Source organism: Symphodus melops, assembly GCF_947650265.1.
Source record: "Symphodus melops genome assembly, chromosome: 15".
NCBI lineage: Eukaryota > Metazoa > Chordata > Actinopteri > Labriformes > Labridae > Symphodus > Symphodus melops.
The window spans coordinates 2,713,920-2,727,517 of NC_136705.1; the positions used below are offsets into that span (position 1 = coordinate 2,713,920).

General features: G+C 42.5%; 1 long non-coding RNA gene across 1 annotated transcript; it reads left to right on the top strand.

Annotated features, from left to right (window-relative positions):
- The first annotated feature begins 2,322 nt into the window (after positions 1 to 2,322).
- LOC306835743 lies at positions 2,323 to 4,842 on the top strand. The gene is made up of 3 exons (XR_013780686.1): positions 2,323 to 2,395; positions 3,748 to 3,865; positions 4,773 to 4,842. It is a non-coding gene; the product is annotated as an uncharacterized lncRNA (long non-coding RNA).
- The last annotated feature ends 8,756 nt before the right edge of the window (positions 4,843 to 13,598 follow it).

The window sequence follows — 13,598 nt, forward strand, 5'->3', positions numbered from 1 at the left end:
TACCCAGACTTAGCTTGGATTTTTTTTTTTGGGGTGTTTTAGGATCCTCCTCGCTTCCTGTGCCGTGGTGGAGCTGCGGTGATGAGTGATCATCACAAGCTCAAAAAAAGCATGGCGCTGTGTGGAGAGCAGCACATTCCTCATGTGATATGTGGCTGTCTCTTCTCTCTATAACTGTCCTCTATGACATGTACACTGAGCAATAAATATATGTGTGTGTGTGTGTGTGCTTGTCTGTCTCAGCCTGTCTGACTCTGCGTCTGCCTCTATCTGATAAGAGCTGCTGTGTGAATGCAGCCAGCAGCCGGCAGCCACTTGACTGGACTCTTCCTGTCTCTCTATGTGATCCTCTCCTCTCTCTCCTTATCCGTCTGTCATGTTTGCACATATCCTCCTGTTTTGTTATTCTTTGCAAAATCCATTTCCATCCTCTTTAAATTCTGTTCATTTTTTTGTTGTTGTTCACAGCCTCTAAGCAGCAGTTGAGGTATCACAGTGTGGATGGACTGATTGCTGCAGAATACTGCAGCGCTGCAGCACGTGTAGGGGACGATCACAAAGACGGATAGCACATGGGCATGCAGCAAAAATAGACCTTTACTTCACTGTATTGACTCAGAATGCAAATAAAGGTACATACAGGGGCATGTAGAGGTTCTGACCTGATGCCCTTAAAGTCAAGGACACGTTGCCTCGTCTGTAAACCCCCATCCCCCTCCTTTTGGGTTCTATTCATTTATAGAAAGAAAATCCATCACCTTGGTAACCGGCCGGCTCAGAGGTGATGCTGCATTAAGCTGTTTTCCCCCCAAAGAAGCTTCAGGAGCTGTGTGTGTGTGTGTGTGTGTGTGTGCATGCACAGTATATCAAACAGGCAAAGAAGACACTGCATGAAGTGAAAAGAAGGTATGATCACGTCTTTCTCAGGAAGGCTTTTTCTTCTAACCAGGTTGTTTGTTCGTTTCAGAACTTCACTTTTCTAGGCTTTTGATGTGATATTCAAGGTTCAAGGTTTTCTTTATTATCCCTGTATGTAGTCAGCTAAAATAAATGCACACATACATACAGCCTGCAGTCCAGATATTAAAACTCTTTCTGACCAAAAACCTCTCTGTAACTCAGTGTCAGTTTAACCAGAAGTTACTGTAACGTTGTGCACACTGAGTAAATGCACCTCGATGAGACAAAGAGGCAGAGAGGGATGCGTGACAGCGGTGTGAACGTTGTCTTCTCGTATCGTAACAACGAGCTGACGCTGCCTGCTGGCATGGAGAGCTGTTTCCTCTCACGCATGCGCAGAAAAGCCGTGTTGGATGGCGGTCGGCCGTAGTCTTTGCGATGTGTTCAACAACTTTTTCGCCAATATGTGAGGCCACTAGTTCTTTGCTGTCTGCTTGGTTTTGCCTTTAAACTCCCCTAATGGTGTAAGTTCTCATCCTTTTTACCACTAGAGAAGAGGCTGTTAACACCACAACAGGTTTTTGTATATTTGGCCATTTATAAGCTTTTGCAGCCAGCCTCAAGTGGTCACTCCAGGACCTGCAGTGTTTCGCACTTTTTAACACAAGAGGCTGCCGCTGGTTTGACCTCTTTTTGGATCGTGTGCTCTATCCTTTCTTTTTTTTTTTTTTGGGTCAAATCTCTTATAATAGTTGTATAAAAGAATTTAGGAAACATATTGGTTTCTTGACTACATTTAACATCTTAATAAATATGGCTTCAACTCCAGGATCTACGACATCTGTGTTTACATCATTGTGCTTACCGTCATAAAGTTTGACTTCTAACAGAACTTCTATCTCTAGTCTGAATAAAATGAGCTTCGGGGGAGTAAATGTAATTGGTCACTTCTTCTCTGCAGTCTTGTTTACTCGACCTGAGCTTGTGTTTCGGTTGGAGGAAAGTCGCCTCAGTGGAACAGTTTAGACAGGACGCCTCCGACTCTGAAAGGTCTCCTTGTGTAAAGGGTAGAGACCTGAGCCAGAGCAGACCAGTCCTGATTGGACTGACTAATTCCTCCCAAAACACAACTCCTGATGGAAAAACACAAACAAGATGAGGAAAATGTTCTAGGGGAAAAAAACATCAGAACCAACCGTACAGCGATGTTCATCCTGCAGTTTGGGAGTTTGGTGAAAGAATACCAAAGAGAAGTTACGTTTCAGGAAAATGCTCAAAATCACAGAGCTGAGACTGAAAAAAAAAAAACGACAGCAAACTAATCGTTTGCAGGAACACATATTAGGTGGCAGAGCTGGTGAATGGAAACAAATGTGAAAAGTAATGGGAACTTGTCTTCTCTCACTTCGGCACGCGCCACCTCTGCAGGGAAACGCCAACAACAACCCCGGCTTGCACACATCGGAAGAGAAACAGCCAACGGACAAGCCAGCTGGTTAGTGCTCACAGAGATATCTACTGACTGGTCTCCATTGTCAAAAGATAAACAGACACATTTGACAACACCCTGTTCATTGCATTATGAATTATTATAATGCTTATTATAATTATTTTCACTGGGTAATACTCAGATGGGTGTGCGTACGCTTTTGAGCGTTTTTCTAAGAACGATCCATGATAAGAAAACATTGGTGAATGTCCAAATAAAAATTGTCTTAGCTGGTTTAAACATAAATATATGTACCAGGGAAAAGGTTAATAATTCAAATCCCAGTCGGACCCGTCTGTGTGGAGTTTGCATGTTCTTCCTGTGCATGCATGTGTGCTGTCCAGACACTCCAGCATCCTTCCCCCAGTCCAAAGACATGCTCGTAAGGTGATTACACATTGTCTGTAAGATAGTGCCTCCAACTATTCTACCTGTGCTGTGTACCGTACGGACGTACTGTTCAGTAGGCGTGTGCATAGCAGGCAGAGATTTGTTCCCACTTCTTACCTTACATTTAATTTTGCACAGCATTGTGGGTGTTAGAATACTGCAAGGATTCATCCACACCACACCGCACAAACCAGGAAGTTAGCATCCATGCTAATATGTTCAGTCTACTGAGGTGGAGCCAACAAATAGCTTTTCAGAAAAGGACCGGTGTGGCTGGTTGTCTGTCTCTTTATGTCAACAAAAAACGGTATTGATAATGGATGCATGATTCATTTGGGTAATTTTACCTGCATATTATAAAAAGATCGATACAGTTCAGAGGTGAACTTTTTCACACTGTCAACAATCTTTGTAGCTCTTTTCATACATCAAAAATATTCATTTTACATTTTTATTATAGTCATTTTGTCGTTCTTCTGTTTTCTTCGGTTCCTATTATTTGAATTGTTTCTTTTTTATCATAATGCACCAATATCACAGATACAAACATGTAAACCTAATTCAGATGCTCATTATAAGACAGATCAAACCCTATGAAATCAACTTTAACTGATTATGTGTCTCATAGTTTATTCATCTCAGCGAGGTGCGTTCAGGGTCACCTGAAGTCCAAGACATTTAGATAGATAGATACTTTATTGATCCCGAGGGAAATTTGATTGAATTAATTCTCCAAAGCGTTTTTGATCATCCTCACATGGAGAAAAAAGTTTATTTTAAGTTAATTAAAATAAGTGAATGGATCATTTCCTTATAAGGAAGTGCTGCTCTGCGGTCTGCGTCACGGTCTTAATTGCTCATCTAATTTATCTCTCAGTGAGATTACATCAAGTTCCCTTTTTCTGCTCTGGAGTTTCCAAGGTTTCACTTCCTGAATGAGACTTCTGTGTTGTGTGTTCTACTTACAGATCATGTGCCGGCCACATGGACGCCGCGATGACATCACCCTCAGACGACAGAACAAACAGCGTGCTAAAAAGAGCTTCATTCACAAGTGCTGTTTAACCGGTGCTAAATAACGCCTGTGTGAGTTAAATAGAGGCTGTCTCAGCATCGTCAGCTGTCCACAAACACACACAACACATTCATTTCAGTGTCAGGCTTTGCAGAGTGTCATACATCATACACAGTCAGTTATTATAGTATTGCATCCATCACATGAAAAAAAAGTCAGCAGGGATAAAGGCGGCTCGACGGCGAAGTAGAGGCGAGAGTGTTTGCAGAGGGATGTGTTGCTTTATGAGTCAGACAAGAGCAGGATTATTGTTCAATTACTACCAGGGCTTGTGAGGACATGCAGTCATCCCCTTTTCTTCACCGCACACACACACACACACACACACACACACACACACACACACACACACACACACACACACACTGATTGAGATTCAAGGACCCCTCCCCCCCAAGTGTACCGTAAGAATAATCCGTCATGAAGAAGAAAAGTGACACAAATAAAAACTACTTTACAAAATGTGACATTTCAGAATGAAAAACAGAAGAAATTCAAATGTTGAGACTTTAAAAGCACATTACAATATCTGAGAGCTTAAATATCTTTAACTTAAAGGGATACTTCACCCATTTACACAAAGCTGTGTATCATTAGAAACATGGTAGTAGTGTTGAATGGTCGTGAATCCAGCCCTCATTTTGCCCTGAGGCGAGAAAAATGTGTTTTTCTTTGCTTGAAAGTTTTCTTCATGTGATGCAAAAAGCGTCAAATTGCATCACATGAAGAAAATTTCCAGGCAAAGAAAAACATATTGAATTCACGACCATTCAACACTACTACCATGTTTCTAATGATACACAGCTTTATGTAAATGGGTGAAGTATCTCTTTAAGTGGAAGGACTTCACACAAGTCGGCTACGTTTGTCTGATATAAAGAAGCTGTTTGTCCCTTCTTCCCTCTCTGTTGTCTCCAGCGCAGGTGAAGCGATAATGACTCGACGAGGTGCTTCAGGCCTCGGAGCTTCAGGAAGGAGGATTTTTGAGGTGAGACTGCTGCGACTCTCAGTCAGGGAGCGTCTGCTGTGTTTTGTTACACCAGTTTATAAGTTAATCTTTGTTATCATTAAGTTTGAGTGATGATAATAAATCCCCATCGTGTTGACTTTGTAAGGTGTTTTAGTTGGATTATGGTTAGCCCCATACTGCCGCCTTTTAATGGGGCGTGACATGTTATTAATCATCATGCGATTACTCTTCATACTAAAGGTGTAAAGACTCACTTGTTCAGATCGGTTTCAGATTTGAATGTTTAATTTCTTCTTTAAGTCTTCGTCCAGGTTGTGGGAGGGGGCGCAGTGGGTGCACTGTATCTGTATTATACCTCAACACTCGTCCAAACGTGTGAAATAAATCATCGTGTTTACGTCTCTCTTGATTGGACTATCTGTCTGGGAAGCTTAAGGCTGATAAGAAGTGTCTGTATTTGATGAATTAGGGACGATAACAGGCTGGGAGGGGAAGTCTTACTCTCCAACATTAATGTAAGAACAAAACCAACACTGGGTCAGAATGCCCTGGTTCTGGTTCTGGGTCAAGTCAACCCAGTGATGGATTCATGCTGGATTTACCCCCACTGGTGAAAACTTTAATTATTTTTTTTTTACAATTGTGAACATTTAGCAAGTTTGTGCCTGTCGAGGTGAAAACAAGAATCTGCAGTTTGTCCTGCGTCACAGATTTAGATTAGTTCAGCTCACACACACACACACACACACACACACACACACACACACACACACACACACACACACACACTACTCTTCCTCCTCCAGCTGCTGCGACGCTTGTGTTCACACCCGTCACAGAGTTACCTCCGTCATTATCACCTGCAGACGGAGGAGGAAAAGGTGAGAGGGGGGAGGAATATAAATCACTACTGTAAATCTGCTACTGTAAATTGTCTCGTCTTGTTGCCTCTTCAAATGCTGGGAATCGATAAGATTCAGCGACGAGACACGACTTTGACCGACGAACATGGCAGATGAAGACGTAGAAACAAACACAGGCAGATGCCAAACAACTCGAATTAGCTTGTGCTAGCTTGCTCAATTATCTGCTTTTCCACAACGACAAATATAATATTCTCAGGTAGAGTTGCAGTGTAGTAAACATACATGCTAATTCCTGCAAGCGACGGGTGCTACAGGTGGTTACTGGGTTTGAATGGGTTCAGGGGGAGGGGCTTAATTTGAATGTTGCATTTACAAACGATGCTACTGACTGTAGTTAAGCAACTGAAGATGACAAATGCTTTTCTGTCCATATCTCACTTTGCAGTTAGTATGCACCGGTACGATGGATTTAGTGTTAGCTAGATAAGTGTAACAATCAAAACTCCCTCGACCTACATCAACACCTGCTTACCTGACTAAGCTGTCAATAACCAGCTGTCTACTACACTGATGCTGGATGGAAACAGCCAAACAGCTACCATGTGACTTTCACCTCAAACTCAATACCATGAAAGTATGTTTTTTTTTAGTAGCTGGAGACTCGATGTGAAACAACATAATTATGCTTATCACAGTTTTCTCTCTGGTTCTCTTTTTCCCTCCTGCAGCAGGTCGTTGTGTTCACAAGTATTTTTCATCTTGACAGTGAAAAACATTTCACCATGTTCTGGGTCTTGCAGGCAGCACACAGGGAGGGAGTGATCCTGAGGGTCAGTGTAGGAGTTCTCCGTGTAGGAGATGTGCAGGCTAGCAGAGGAGAGGAGGGGATTGTGGGAAGTCTAAACACTGTCTTTCTCTGTGGCCGAATCCAAGATGTTTTCTTCTGTGAATGAGTGGGCGCAGCGCCATCTTGAATAGCAGCAGACCACACACACCAGAGGCAGCACCTCAGCCTTTGTGCTTATTTTAGCATCAGAACAAACATGATGTGAGGTGAGAGAACGAGGACAGCCAGGGGTCAAGATTGAAAAAAAGTGCTTTAATTTAGGAATTCAACACTTAAGTCATCCCTGAGAGAGCGAGCCGACCAAGGCTTCTAGTCTCTGTAAATCACTGAGCTACACCATTAAATATACAGTTATTTAGCAACAATAATGAATCATTATTTTTTAGACTATCTGCCTTGTTTATGAGTTACATAACTCCTTTTGTTCTGCGTTACGTTCTTGACAGGCTTCATGCAAATCAGGCCGTAAGCTGTTACAATCCTCCTCCAGCTTGTGCTTGAGCCAATGCCGAAGGGGAAACACAATTGCAGTTCCTCATGTGTCCACCTGGGGCTGGCTGCAGCAGGAGAAGAAATTCCCATTAGGTCTTGTATAAAAATGTCATTTTATGACAGCAGAAATACCATTACTTGGGGCGCTGATGTATGGAGCCTGTGGCCCGGGTTCAAATCTGACCTGTGGCTCATTTCCCAAATGACATTCCCCACTCTCTCTCTCGCTCTCTGATTCATGACCTGGATGTAAGCTGATCTATCTACTATCCTATCTCTAAAGGCAAAAACAAGCCAAACCAAAAACCCCCCCCCAAAAAACAACCTTAAACTTGAGGTGAAGATGTTCTGAAAAAAGAAAAGTGAAAAGACAAATATGGATGGATATAGTCTTAATGGTCAAGAATGAACCTCCGCAGCACATTGGCCATCAATGTTCCCGATTTCCGACTGTATTCTCCATAATAATGCTGCTGAATTAACATTTTTTTTTTTTTGCATTTTAATTTATCGGCAGCTTTCGGATGACGACCTTCAGTTTACAGTTTCCATCCTATAAAAGCCGATGAGCGCCTGAGTTGAAAGGAGACACCTGCTCCACTTCTGACGTATCTAAACCCGGCCAAATGGCATCAGGTGGATATTCTGCTTCAATCAATGACCTGCATCCAGAAAGCAGTAAGAGCGTTTATTACTGGATACAAGAGAAAAGGTCAAACGTGTTGAACTTCAAGTTTATATTTTATAAACATCATTTACATCTTTCATTCTATCAGTGAACAGGAAACACACGCCCATGCTCTTTATTTATGTTATTTCTCGCCTTCGTTACTGTCGTAGCTCTCCGCACCAACCTGACGTCCGAGTGTAAACCACATAAAACTGAGGCTTTGTCTTCCTTGAACATGGAGAGAGAACAAACGTTGGGTGGAACGTACAGTACAAGTGAATGTAAGACTTTATTATAAAGTCCCTCCTGGAAAGCTTTCAGAGTAAAAAGTATCTGATGGGGATTTTTCCTCAACCTCGAAAGTTACAAACTTTTCCCTCCGCAGTCGACTTTTAGACCACATCCACGCTGGTGTGTCGACGTCTGGCTCACGTCCTGACAAAGAGATCCACCACTCAGTAAGGTCTTCACTCTGGAGCTGAACCACAGGCCTCCCTTTTGCAATCAGTCTGTGGTCATCCATTTCCACCCGCCTTCTTCCTGCTCCTTCTGTAACCATGGAGTTATTATGTCCATGAGAGCTGGCAGGACGCCCTCGCCCGTATCGTCCGGGGGTGAGCGGAGTGGGATGCCAGCTCGGGTCGTGCTGAGGGCAGCAGGAGGTCGGACCTGAGCTGTGTTCACATCATCCTTTTGGATGATATAAGCGTCAGCTCGGGTCATTAAAGCATCGCTTTGTGCTGTGGGATTCATTCACAGCTCACCGATGCATCTTAACCTCCAATCAGCTTATCAACTTTGCGATCTGCGCACACAGCAGTTTGGGGTCCAGAGAGGGAGGTAACTTCACCTCTGAGTCTGTTACTATGGTAACTAAATGTGTGGACCTAACCTGTCCGCGAGCAGGTTTTCTTCGATGAACCCCGAGTCTCTCCGTGTCTCCTCTTTCACTCGGTCCATATCACGCTCATATCAGTGCAGGTTGACTGTTTGTCTGAATAAAATCCAGGTTGAGTTTAATATGATAAAACATGGCATGTCTTTGCTTTTTTGTTTTTTTGAATACATTTCAGGACTTCTGATCTCTTAACATGAAGCAGCCAAGTTACCAAAATTAGAAATTAAAAGGAACAGCTGCTCTTTAATACCATTAATTTAAACTTTGATAGAAGTTAAATGCAAAGAAAAACAAAACAATAGATAAGAAGATCATTTTTTTGTAATAGCAACACAAATAAGTCCTAGGCAACCAATAATTGATCACTTTTTGTTATTTCAGGTAACTCCTGCAAGAATACGTTTTCAGTGCTGAAACTTTGACCTCTTACTTTTAAATCGTTAGAGACCTCAAATGACCGACCCATGCTTTCTTTCTTTCTTTCTCGCTAAAATAACGAATGAAGATCTGTGCAGCAGTTCATTTTAAAAATGTATGTGATTTACTTTACTGTCACTCACTTCTCAAAAATATGTGAGAAATGCCTGAAGTTAAGTTTAGTTTAGCAATCCAAACCTAAATATTAAACTGACTCTTCCAACAGAGGCACACGATTACTGTTCAGCTTTTATTCATGTGCAGATCTTTGCTTGTTTCATAACTGCAGCAGGTTACATTACAAAGGAGCCCTTATTAAAATACAATGACGACGTCAACACTGACTTTTTACCTTTTTTTTTTTACTCTGACTTCAGGCTGAAAGTCTTGTGTCTGTTTGACCTGTTCTTTGCCCCTAACATCCAACCCCAGCAGACATCCAGGCGCTCGGTTATAAGTCAGCTGACTGTATCGATATCAGAACAAGCTCGACGACAGATGCTTTTTTTCCCTGTAGTAACACCTGCAGGGTCAGATTCTCTCAACATGATGCTGTTGTTGTTTTTTGATGACGGCGGAGTGAAGGCGGGCTGACGGAGTCCACTGATTTATTCTTCGGCCGCCTGTCAGAGTTTGTTTCTTGTTACCAAACGTGTCTCGGGCTCTATGAACATGTTCCACCGTGCTGGTATTTGGAGAATGTACAGAGCAGCGCTTATATAATTGTTTTTCATGCAAGGACAGAGTGTGAGAAAAAAAAATTATGTTTGGACACAAACAACCCAGAGAGTTGAGAGCTGCGAACTTTACGGTGTCACATGGAGAAGAGAAGAAGAACATTCGGCATTCCTCGAGCGATAGGAGTGTGATACTGAGTGAATAGCTGCTCAGTGCTATTTTTGAACCTGGAGGATATTACATGGTCCTCGCATGACAGCGCTACGAGGGTAATGACCTTCACTAGAAACTGTTGTCGGGTTGCCTCCAATCTGATCGAATGATTGCTTCCTGTTTGCCTTCTTGGAAGTCCTCTGGGATCCGTGTGCTGCTCCACTTTGTCTTGTGACAGAAGTCCAATCTTGTTCGGTCAGTAAATAACATTCCAGGCTCGGAGAAAAATCAGTCTCTGTTTGGAGCAACACTTTCAATTTAGTTTTGTGAATCTAGAAAAAGACAGAAATGTGTTGCGTCTGGGAAGATCAGCAGAAGATAAGCGTCCCAGTAGTGGTCATGTGAGGCCTCTCGCAGTGTGGATACAAAACTAATACACTGGGATTCAAAAAAATGTCGTCAACATTTGGGAAATGTGTTTCAGACTCGAATGCTGCCTCTGCAGTAGCATCAATAAACAAAGACAAGAAGTTAATTTGAACGCCTCCAGCTACTGTCGCCCTCGTGATGCTGGGTCACACAGTACCATACTAAACCTGACTGTAAGACCAACATGACCGGATAAAGTTCCTTGTCCCCTCGTGTTCACTGGTCTGAGACTCGACTGCTGCACACACTGTACAGCGTCGATGAATAAAAAGAATAAAAACAGAAAACAATGCACATGTTACCAGAGCAGCATAAAAACAAAAATACACCAATAATACATACAGCCCTGTGCCTTTAGTACAGAAGCTCTGCATTATGTTGAGCTGCTCTGTTGAGTTATCAAAGTGAGTGTTTGTTTGGACAGAAATGTGTGTGGTTTCATTTCCAGCAAACTCAATGTGCCTTAAAACATCTGGTGAGATTATCTCCCGGAGCTCGGTTCATTAGAGGCGTTGGAGGTTTCCAGCTGTCGGCTTACAAAGACTCTTGATTAAGTCGAATGCATGCGTGCTTCTTATTGAGTTGTTTAATTGCGTTACTTGTAATAAGAGGCGCATTCTTCAGGACCTCTGTTGTTCACTTTACTGGCAACTCCATGTTTGGCTCTCACCCCACAGTAAAGTGCATGATTGGTTTCCAAACAAAGCCGAGCGTGGCACGGCACAGAGGCCCGGGAAGACTTGACCCACAATTTATAAAGATACCCAGACACCATCTGTGCTGAAATCCAGCTGCATTCCTCCGCCTTGCTACGCACAAATCGCCGCTCTCCACCCGGACACCACGCGCCCTCTGACTTAGTTTCTTGGGAATCCTTTACATGTTAAAAAAAAAACACTTGTATTTGTCCTGTTTTAAATCATCTTGCAGAGGAATCACTGGAGCGTTAATAGCGATGAGAAAAGAGATGATGATGTGCAACATTTCCATGCATCAGCAACATTTAAAGCACTGCACCATTAAGCTGTTATCATAAAAACACCAATAAAAGTACGATTAATTGTGTACGGCACAGCTCAACGCTTCATGACCTGGATATAAGCTGAGTGATAACCCTTTTTTAGTTCACAATTGTGGCTTTTTCATAATCTTAGGCGGGAAGTAATTTTAAAGATATATTGTAAAAAGAACAACATGCAAGTGGATGATGAAACAGCGTGTTTTACGATGCTATAATAAGAATAAATTGTATCGATGCTGTCTGGAGTTCGGCTGATTCACAAAATCAGCAAAACCGTGTCGAAGAACAAATTGAACTCTATGTCGGACTTTCTGAAGTCTGCTGACCCTGACTCTGCTCAGCTTCTCTTTATGTAACATCAGTACCTGCCACACACGGCCTACATTTCTCAAGTGGAACATAGAAGTGAAGTCAGAGGGGTTTGATGTGGCTGTAGTGACGCCGTGTTCCTCAGAAACTCTGGCATGTGTCGAAGGCAGAGGGAGCTGCTGCTGCAGCGGGGGCTCGACAAATACCACAGATACCTCAGGCTTTATTGTATTCAGAGCCAGTGAGCGTGCACGCAAGCAGTGAGACGCCGGGCGTGTGCGGTGAAACTGAGCGTGTGCAGAAAGACGTAGGCGCAGAGAGGCCTCGGAGGGAGCTGATCATGTGGAAGGGGGCGTTTGATAGCTTGGAAACAAAAGTGTGGCGTCAACACAGAGAGCGTCAAAGAGGATCAGATGCTTGTTTATTTAACAAATGAGTTAATGAGCGTCATTCAACTGAGGTTATGATCCAGTGTTGCCTGCGAGCGCTCAATAATCTGGATTAAAGGTTAAGATTATAGTCCTGGAGGTTCAGAGACTCCACGAGAAGATGTTAATGTTAGATCAAGGCAAAATAAAAGTATGTTGAACTCTGCAGGACGCCACGCTCCCAACATGTACGGGTCATGATGGAAAGTACTGAAGCAATATTACTACATGGCCAAACATCATAAAATAAACTCAGTAAAAAACAAGTATCACAAAACTGCAAACAAGCTTCACAACTCTGTCTCTCTTTTTTTTTCTTTTTCACACTTTTGTGAGCTCAATTTTTAAAGGTGCGACTTTTTGACCCATTAGATGAAACCAAAACAAACTGCTGGTCTCCCGCAGCGACGCACCTCCGACCCCTCCGTGTTTACACAAGGCAGTTATCAAATTGCATGGAGTAAGCATGATCTAAAAAAAAAGCTTACATGACATTTAAATAAACAGTCAGTTCAGCATGTTAATCTTCATTCCTGTTGTCCTTGACTAAAACTGCTAAACTCGACCTGACTGTCTTGATTTGGACTCGAAGGTATTTCATTCTCCTTCACTGAAATGAGCTTCAGCACTTCCAGGCTTAAATAACACATAAATCAGCGTGACCGAATATGAAATATAACACTCTTCACAAACTCCTTCGCTAGCTGAACGGTGCTGAAGGATTTCTTGTTTTTCATCTATTTTAAAGTAAGATTGGAGTGAAATAACAGACGTCTGCAGTCGGGCTTAATAATGTGTCTTATCTGTAATGTTTTAACTGAATGTGTGTGCTAGCCATGCAGGAGGCACACACTCTGTACAGTATGAAGACATAACTCTTTAACAACATGGTCTGTGGGTCCGAGAGGGGCGATAAGATCCGCCTCAGCTCCAGGCATGTTCTCCGTCTCCCAGTCCGCTCTGACACTGACATGTAATAATAAAAGAAGATATGAGCCGTCTGGGTCAGGCTGAAACACTTCTTTTTGTTGATAACATCTTCTTCCATCGCTCTTCTTTAAAATGATTTGCGGCTGTTTTCTGACCGTTTTTTTTTTAAACTTCAGCTCAAAGTGATGTAACGACTCAAGGCTCTCGAGCCGCGGTCTCCAACCGGGAGCTCGCTTACACGTTGAGCAACTGTGTATTTTTGTATTTTTTTAAATCAACAGTAATGCACCTCTTCCCATTATTCAATTTTTAGTAGAATAGTCGACGATGTGACACAATAAGAAGTGTCAAATATTCAGGGTTTTTTTCTTGGCCCTCGATGTGAACTGAAGATAATTGATCAACATTGACTGATGCTGAGTGAATAAATGCAAGAAGTGTCGTACCAGTAGCTCCACTTTAATGTTTTTCTGTCTCTCAGTTGAAGAAAGGTTGGAGACCCCTGCTCGAGAGCTACATGTAGTCATCGGGTCAGTTGATTTGCTCCTCACCATTTTTTTTTTGATCAGCAAGAAGTGAAGTTAAAATCCTCCTCATACACTTCTATACAATCACACTGCTTTTATACACTGTAAC